We start from the raw sequence: 8,611 nt of genomic DNA, 5'->3' as shown, positions 1-8,611 counted from the left end.
ACTTAGAGTTTGACTGTGGGGGCTCTGGTTGACTCTGCTTTGAGAGAAGCTTTTCAAGCTTCCTCTCCATGGTTGCAGAGGGAAATCCTTGAGTTTTGAATACAAGGGAGTTCTCATTCCATTGAAGGACTATTTCACCTCTGTCAACATCAATCACAGCTCTTGCTGTGGCCAGGAAAGGTCTTCCTAGGATGATGGATTCATCCTCTTCCTTTCCAGTGTCCAGGACTATGAAATCAGTAGGTATGTAAAGGCCCTCAACCTTTACTAATACATCTTCTACTTGTCCATAAGCCTGTCTTCTTGAGCTGTCTGCCATCTCTAGTGAGATTTTAGCAGCTTGCACCCCATAGATTCCCAGTTTCTATATTACAGAGAGGGGCATGAGGTTTATTCCTGAACCAAGGTCACACAGAGCCTTAAAGATCATGGTGCCTATGGTACAAGGGATTATGAACTTTCCAGGATCCTGTCTCTTCTGAGGCAATGTCAGTTGATCCAGATCACTTAGTTCATTGATGAACAAGGGAGGTTCAACTTCCCATGTATCAATGCCAAATAATTTGGCATTCAGCTTCATGATTGCACCAAGAAACTTGGCAGTTTGCTCTTCAGTAACATCCTCATTCTCTTCAAAAGAGGAATACTCATCAGAGCTCATGAAGGGCATAAGGAGGTTCAATGGAATCTCTATGGTCTCTAGATGAGCCTCAGACTCCTTTGGTTCCTCAGAGGGAAGCTCCTTATTGATCACTGGATGTCCTAGGAGGTCCTCCTCCTTGGGATTCACGTCCTCTCCTCTCCTCAGAGGTTCGGCCATGGCGCTTATGTCAATGGCCTTGCACTCTCCTTTTGGGTTCTCTTCTGTATTGCTTGGGAGAGTACTAGGAGGGATTTCAGTGATCCTTTTACTCAGCTGGCCCACTTGTGCTTCCAGATTTCTAATGGAAGACCTTGTTTCATTCATGAAACTTACAGTGGCCTTAGATAGATCAGAGACTAGATTTGCTAAATTAGAAGCATTTTGTTCAGAGTTCTCTGTCTGTTGCTGAGTTGATGATAGAAAAGGTTTGCTATTGCTAAACCTGTTTCTTCCACCATTATTAAAGCCTTGTTGAGGCTTTTGATCCTTCCATGAGAAATTTGGATGATTTCTCCATGTTGAGTTATAGGTGTTTCCATAAGGTTCACCTAAGTAATTTACCTCTGCTATTGCAGGGTTCTCAGGATCATAGGCTTCTTCTTCAGAAGATGCCTCTTGAGTACTGTTGGATGCAGCTTGCATTCCATGCAGACTCTGAGAAATCATATTGACTTGCTGAGTCAATATTTTATTCTGAGCCAATATGGCATTCAGAGTATCAACCTCAAGAACTCCCTTCTTCATAGGCGTCCCATTACTCACAGGATTTCTTTCAGAAGTGTACATGAACTGGTTATTAGCAACCATGTCAATGAGTTCTTGAGCTTCTGCAGGCTTTTTCTTTAGGTGAATGGATCCACCTGCAGAGGTGTCCAGTGACATCTTTGATAGTTCAGATAAACCATCATAGAATATATCCAGGATGGTCCATTCTGAAAGCATGTCAGAAGGACACTTTTTGGTCAACTGTTTGTATCTTTCCCAAGCTTCATAGAGGGATTCACCTTCTTTCTGTCTGAAGGTTTGAACATCAGCTCTAAGCTTGCTCAGCTTTTGAGGAGGAAAGTACTTGGCTAAGAAAGCCGTGACCAGCTTATCCCGAGAGTTCAGGCTGTCTTTAGGTTGAGAATCCAACCATAATCTAGCTCTGTCTCTTACAGCAAAAGGGAAAAGCATGAGCCTGTAGACTTCAGGATCTACTCCATTAGTCTTAACAGTATCACATATCTGCAAGAATTCAGTTAAGAACTAAAAAGGATCTTCAGATGGAAGTCCATGAAACTTGCAGTTCTGCTGCATCAGAGAAACTAATTGAGGTTTCAGCTCAAAGTTGTTTGCTCCAATGGCAGGTATGGAGATGCTTCTTCCATGTAAATTGGAATTAGGTGCAGTAAAGTCACCAAGCATCTTCCTTGCATTATTATTATTTTCGGCTGCCATCTCCTCTGCCTGTTCGAAAATTTCTGAAAGGTTATCTCTGGATTGTTGTATTTTAGCTTCTCTTAATTTTCTCTTCAGAGTCCTTTCAGGTTCTGGATCTGCTTCCACAAGAATGTTCTTATCCTTGCTCCTGCTCATATGACAAAGAAGAAGGCACAGAAAAATAATAATAATAATAGAGATCCTTTATACCACAGTATAGGGATCCCTGTGTGAGTGGAAGAAGAGGGGGAGACAAAGAATGTAATATAATGGAAGAAACACAACTGTGAGGATGGAAGAGAGATGAAATGAGATGTTAGGATATGAATGAATAAATAGAATGAGATGGGGGAGGAATAATTTTCGAAAATTATTTTTGAAAAGGAGTTAGTGATTTTTGAAAATCGTTTTTGAAAAATATTTAGTAATTTTTTTCGAAAAATTTTTTTGAAAATAGAAATAAAAATAATTAGTTAATTAAAAAGAAATTTTTGAAAAAGGGGGAGGTATTTTCGAAAATTAGAAAGGGAGAATTAGTTAGGTGGTTTTGAAAAAGTTAAGAAACAAACAAAAAGTTAGTTAGTTAGTTGAAACAAATTTTGAAAAGATAGGAAGTTAGGAGGTTAGGAAAGATATTTTGAAAAGATATTTTTGAAAAAGATAAGATAAGAAGATATTTTTGAAAAGATATGATAGAATTAGTTTTGAAAAAGATTTTATTTTTAAAATCACAATTAATGACTTGATTCATAAGAAATCACAAGATATGATTCTAGAACTTAAAGTTTGAATCTTTCTTAACAAGTAAGTAACAAACTTGAAATTTTTGAATCAAAACATTAATTGATTAGTTATTTTCGAAATTTTTATATAAAAATAAGAAAAAGATTTTTGAAAAATATTTTTGGAATTTTCGAAAATAACTAAGAATTTTGAAAAAGATTTGATTTTTGAAAAAGATTTTGAAAAAGATAAGATTTTCAAATTGAAAATTTGATTTGACTCATGAGAAACAATTTGATTTTAAAAAATTTTGAAAAAGTCAATCCAAATTTTCGAATTTGATGAGAGAAAAAGGGAAAGATATTTTTTTTTATTTTTGAAATTTTTATGAAAAACATGAAAAATATGCAATGCATGAAATTTTTAGATCAAAACAATGAATGCATGCAAGAATGCTATGAATGTCAAGATGAACACCAAGAACACTTTGAATGTCAAGATGAACATCATGAACATATTTTTGAAAAATTTTTAATGCAAAGAAAACATGCAAGACACCAAACTTAGAATTCTTTAATGCTTAGACACTAAGAATTCAAGAATGCATATGAAAAACATGATAAGACACAAAACAAAAAATCATCAAGATCAAACAAGAAGACTTACCAAGAACAACTTGAAGATCATGAAGAACACTATGAATGCATGATATTTTCGAAAAAATGCAGGATGCATATGCAAGTGACACCAAACTTATGATATGACTCAAGACTCAAATAAGAAACACAAAATATTTTTTATTTTTGTGATTTTCTAATTTTTTTTTGGATTTTTTTCGAAAATTATATGAAAAAGAAAAATGAGGATTCCAAAATTTTTAATATGAATTCCAGGAATCTTGCCATGTTAGTCTAAAGCTTCAGTCCAGGAATTAGACATGGCTCACTAGCCAGCCAAGCTTTCAATGAAAGCTCCAGTCCAAAACACTAGACATGGCCAATGGCCAGCCAAGCTTTAGTCTTTAACATGAGAGTATATTGCTCTTTATAACAGATTGCAAGCCTCAGTCCAAATAAATTTAGACATGGCTTTACAGCCAGCCAGGCTTTACATGCTTCATGAAACACTAGAATTCATTCTTAAAAATCTTGAATAAAATTTTTGAAAACATTTTTATTTTATTTTTTTTTTTCGAAAACATATGAGAGATTTTTGAAAATATTTTTGAAAGATTTTTTTTTTTGAAAACAAAACGAAAAGAAAATTACCTAATCTGAGCAACAAGATGAGCCGTCAGTTGTCCAAACTCAAACAATCCCCGGCAACGGCGCCAAAAACTTGGTGCACGAAATTGTGATGTCCAGGCTCAAACAATCCCCAGCAACGTGAGCAACTTGGTGCTCTGATCTCAATACATAATTGTCACAACTTCGATACAACTAACCAGCAAGTGCACTGGGTCGTCCAAGTAATACCTTACGTGAGTAAGGGTCGAATCCCACGGAGATTGTTGGTATGAAGCAAGCTATGGTCACCTTGTAAATCTCAGTCAGGCAGATATAAAGTGATAATGGTGTTTTCGAATATTATATAGTAAAATAGGGATAGAGATACTTATGTAAATCATTGGTAGGAATTTCAGATAAGCGAATGGAGATGCTTTTCGTTCCTCTGAACCTCTGCTTTCCTGCTATCTTCATCCAATCAGTCTTACTCCTTTCCATGGCTGGCTTTATGCAAGGGCATCACCGTTGTCAGTGGCTACATCCCCTCCTCTCAGTGAATAATATGCTCACGCACCCTGTCACGGCACGGCTATTCATCTGTCGGTTCCCGATCATGCTGGAATAGGATTCACCCTCTTTTTGCGTCTGTCACTAACGCCCAGCACTCGCGAGTTTGAAGCTCGTCACAGTCATTCAATCATTGAATCCTACTCGGAATACCACAGACAAGGTTTAGACTTTCCGGATTCTCTTGAATGCCGCCATCATTCTAGCTTACGCCACGAAGATTCTGGTTAGGAGATCTAAGAGATACTCATTCTAGCTTAATTCATGTAGAACAGAAGTGTTTGTCAGGCACGCGTTCATAAGGGAGAAGGATGATGAGCGTCACACATAATCATCACCTTCATCACGTTCTTGGGTGCGAATGGATATCTTAGAAGCGAAATAAGAAGAATTGAATAGAAAACAGTAGTACTTTGCATTAATCTTTGAGGAACAGCAGAGCTCCACACCTTAATCTATGGAGTGTAGAAACTCTACCGTATGAGAATACATAAGTGAAGGTCCAGGCATGGCCGTGTGGCCAGCCCCTATGGTCTAAGAACAATGCGTTCAAAGATGGTCTGAAAGACGCCTAATACACTAGTAAAAGGTCATATTTATAATAAACTAGCTACTAGGGTTTACATGAGTAAGTAATTGATGCATAAATCCACTTCCTGGGCCCACTTGGTGTGTGTTTGGGCTGAGCCTGAGTGTTACACGTGCAGAGGCCATTTGTGGAGTTGAACGCCAGTTTCTATGCCAGTTTGGGCGTTCAACTCTGGTTTTGGATCCTTTTCTGGCGCTGGACGCCAGATTTGGGCAGAAGGCTGGCGTTGAACGCCAGTTTACGTCGTCAATTCTTGGCCAAAGTATGGACTATTATATATTGCTGGAAAGCCCTGGATGTCTACTTTCCAACGCAATTGGAAGCGCGCCATTTCGAGTTCTGTAGCTCCATAAAATCCACTTTGAGTGCAGGGAGGTCAGAATCCAACAGCATCAGCAGTCCTTTTTCAACCTCTGAATCTGATTTCTGCTCAAGTCCCTCAATTTCAGCCAGAAAATACCTGAAATCACAGAAAAAACACACAAACTCATAGTAAAGTCCAGAAATGTGAATTTAACATAAAAACTAATAAAAACATCCCTAAAAGTAACTAGATCCTACTAAAAACATACTAAAAACAATGTCAAAAAGCGTATAAATTATCCGCTCATCACCTGGCATTTATCTGGATTTGCTTCAATTCCTCTTTGTGTGAGTATGAAGCCTAAGAATTTGCATGCTTCTACCGCAAAGGTGCATTTTGCTGGATTGAGTCGCATATCATGCTTCCGGATGGTGTCGAACACCTGGGCTAGGTCGATCAATAGTGTCTGTTCGCTTTTTGTTTTAATTAGCATGTCGTCCACATAAACTTCCATGATTTTCCCGATGTGATCCGAGAAGACTTTATTCATCAATCTTTGATAAGTGGCTCCTGCGTTCTTGAGGCCGAAAGGTATTACGATGTAGCAGTAGTTCGCCTTTGGCATTAAAAACGAGGTCTTTTCCTGGTCCGGTGGGTACATAGGGATTTGGTTGTATCCTGAATACGCATCCATAAACGAGAGATATTTATATCCAGAGAAAGCATCTACCAGGGCGTCAATACTCGGGAGTGGGTATGGATCTTTTGGGCAAGCTTTGTTGAGATATGTGTAATCGGTGCACATTCGCCACTTCCCATTTGATTTTTTCACCAAAACAACGTTGGCTAGCCATAGTGGGTATTTGACTTCTCTTATAAATCCAGCTTCCAGCAGTGCCTGCACTTGCTCTTCCACAGCTTGGGATCGCTCTGGCCCGAGTTTTCTTCGTCTCTGCTGGACCGGTCGAGATCCTGGATAAACTGCTAATTTGTGACACATTAGTTTAGGGTCTATGCCTGGCATGTCTGCGGCTTTCCATGCAAAAAGGTCGGCATTATCTCGCAAAAATTGTATTAGCAGTTCTTTTGAATCTCCTTTGAGGATTGTGCCGATATTAGTTGTTTTTTCCGAGGTGTCCCCGATCTAAATTTTTTCTATCTCGCCCTCTGGTTGGGGGCGAAACTCCTCTCGTCATTGAACTCCGCCCAGCTCGATTGTGTGGAACTCTTCTCCTTTGCCCCTGAGGTTGAGGCTCTCGTTGTAACAGCGACGCGCCATCCTTTGGTCTGCTTTTATCGTGGCTATCCCTTTTGGAGTTGGGAATTTCATGCATAGGTGTGGGGTCGAGACTATTACACCAAGTTGGTTGAGCGTGGTCCGGCCTATGAGAGCGTTGTAGGCTGAGCTTACATCGACTACAATGTAGTCTATTTTGAGGGTCCTGGATTGGTCTCCCTTTCCAAAGGTCGTATGCAGTGGTATGTATCCTAGTGGTCGAACCGGAGTGTCTCCTAGCCCGAACAAACTGTTTGGATATGCTTTAAGTTCTTTTTCTTCTAAGCCGAGTTTATCAAAGGCTGTTTTGAATAAGATATCGGCAGAACTCCCTTGATCTATTAGCGTCCGATGTAGGTTGGCGTTTGCCAATATGATAGTGATGACCATGGGATCGTCGTGTCCTGTAATGATGATGCCGGTTGCGTCCTCTTTAGTGAATGTCATCGTTGGGATGTTGAGTGTTCCTTCCTCTCCTTCGACATGGTATACTTCTTTGAGGTATCTCTTACGAAAGGATTTGGAGATCCCTCCTGCTGCAAAGCCGCCGTGTATCATGTGGACATGTCTTTCTGGCGTCCGAGGTGATCGTTCCGCTCGTTCAGTGTCATCATCCCTTCGTCTCTTTCTTTGCTCGTCATCTCGGGTGGCCAGGAATCGATCTAGTTTTCCTTCCCTCACCAATTTTTCTATGATGTTTTTCAAGTCGAAGCATTCGTTAGTGGAGTGTCCCCGGACCCGATGATATTCACAATACTCCTTTCGGTTTCCTCCTCCCTTCTTGCCTTTGAGTGGCCGTGCTGCGGAAATATTTTCCGTGTGGCAGACTTCTTTGTATATTTCGACCAAGGATGCCCTAAGAGGAGTATAATTATGGTACTTCTTAATTTTTTCCCATTGTCTGTCGTCTTTTCTTTTGGATTCCTTGTCTCTGTCACGGTAGGAAGCTCCCGATTTCGAGGATTCTCCTAACCGAGCGTTTTCTTCCATATTGATGTATTTTTCTGCTCGCTCCTGTACTTCGTCGAGGGTAGTCGGGTACTTCTTTGATATAGATTGGCTGAAAGGTCCCTCTCGTAGGCCGTTGATGAGTCCCATGATTGCGGCCTCCGTGGGTAAACTTTGTATGTCCATGCATGTTTTATTGAATCTTTCCATGTAGTTGCGAAGGCTCTCCCGATCTCCTTGTTTGACTGCTAATAAACTGGGGGCGTGCTTAGCTTTATCCTTTTGAATGGAAAATCTGGCTAGGAATTCTTGGCTAAGTTGTCGAAACTTGAGATGGATTTTGGGGGTAAGTTGTCGAACCACCGAATAGCTGTCTTTGTGAGAGTTGTTGGGAAGGCTTTACAGCGAACAGCATCTGGGGCGTCAGTGAGGTACATTCTGCTTCTGAAGTTACTGAGATGGTGGTTGGGATCCATGGTGCCGTCATATAGAGCCATATCCGGGAGTTTGAAGTCTTTTGGAACTTTGGTTTTCATGATTTCCCTAGTGAAGGGGTCTTGCTCTTTGTGTGGATTCTCTTCGAGATTAGCACGAGGGGCTTTGGATTTGAGATCGGTTCCAATTGCTACAGTTTTTCTTCCAACTCCCGACGTCGCCGCATCTCTTTTTGTAGATCTCTTCCGATTTCCCGTTGTTGGTGGGTTTCTTTTTCCAGTTGTTTTAGGCGATCTAGGAGTGCTTCTATGGCCCCTGAATTTGGTGAGTCTTTGTCTTGGTTGGTCTCCGGAGTCTCTTGTAGCGCGACGTTCACGTTTTTGTGCGGTGTTCGATCCTCCAGACATGAATCGTGGTCGTTGTCATGGTTGTCCGCCATGGTGATGGGATGACTTCCAGGTCCCCGGCAACGGCGCCA

At 40.5% G+C, this 8,611-nt stretch overlaps 1 non-coding gene across 1 annotated transcript; it reads left to right on the top strand.

Moving 5' to 3' along the window:
- Positions 1 to 1,579: 1,579 nt before the first annotated feature.
- LOC112761031 (small nucleolar RNA R71) lies at positions 1,580 to 1,687 on the top strand. The gene has a single exon (XR_003181440.1). It is a non-coding gene; the product is annotated as a small nucleolar RNA R71 (small nucleolar RNA).
- The last annotated feature ends 6,924 nt before the right edge of the window (positions 1,688 to 8,611 follow it).

This window comes from Arachis hypogaea, chromosome 16, assembly GCF_003086295.3.
Source record: "Arachis hypogaea cultivar Tifrunner chromosome 16, arahy.Tifrunner.gnm2.J5K5, whole genome shotgun sequence".
Taxonomy (NCBI): domain Eukaryota; kingdom Viridiplantae; phylum Streptophyta; class Magnoliopsida; order Fabales; family Fabaceae; genus Arachis; species Arachis hypogaea.
The sequence above is the reverse complement of the archived record's forward strand: the minus strand, read 5'-3'. Positions and strand labels throughout refer to the sequence as shown.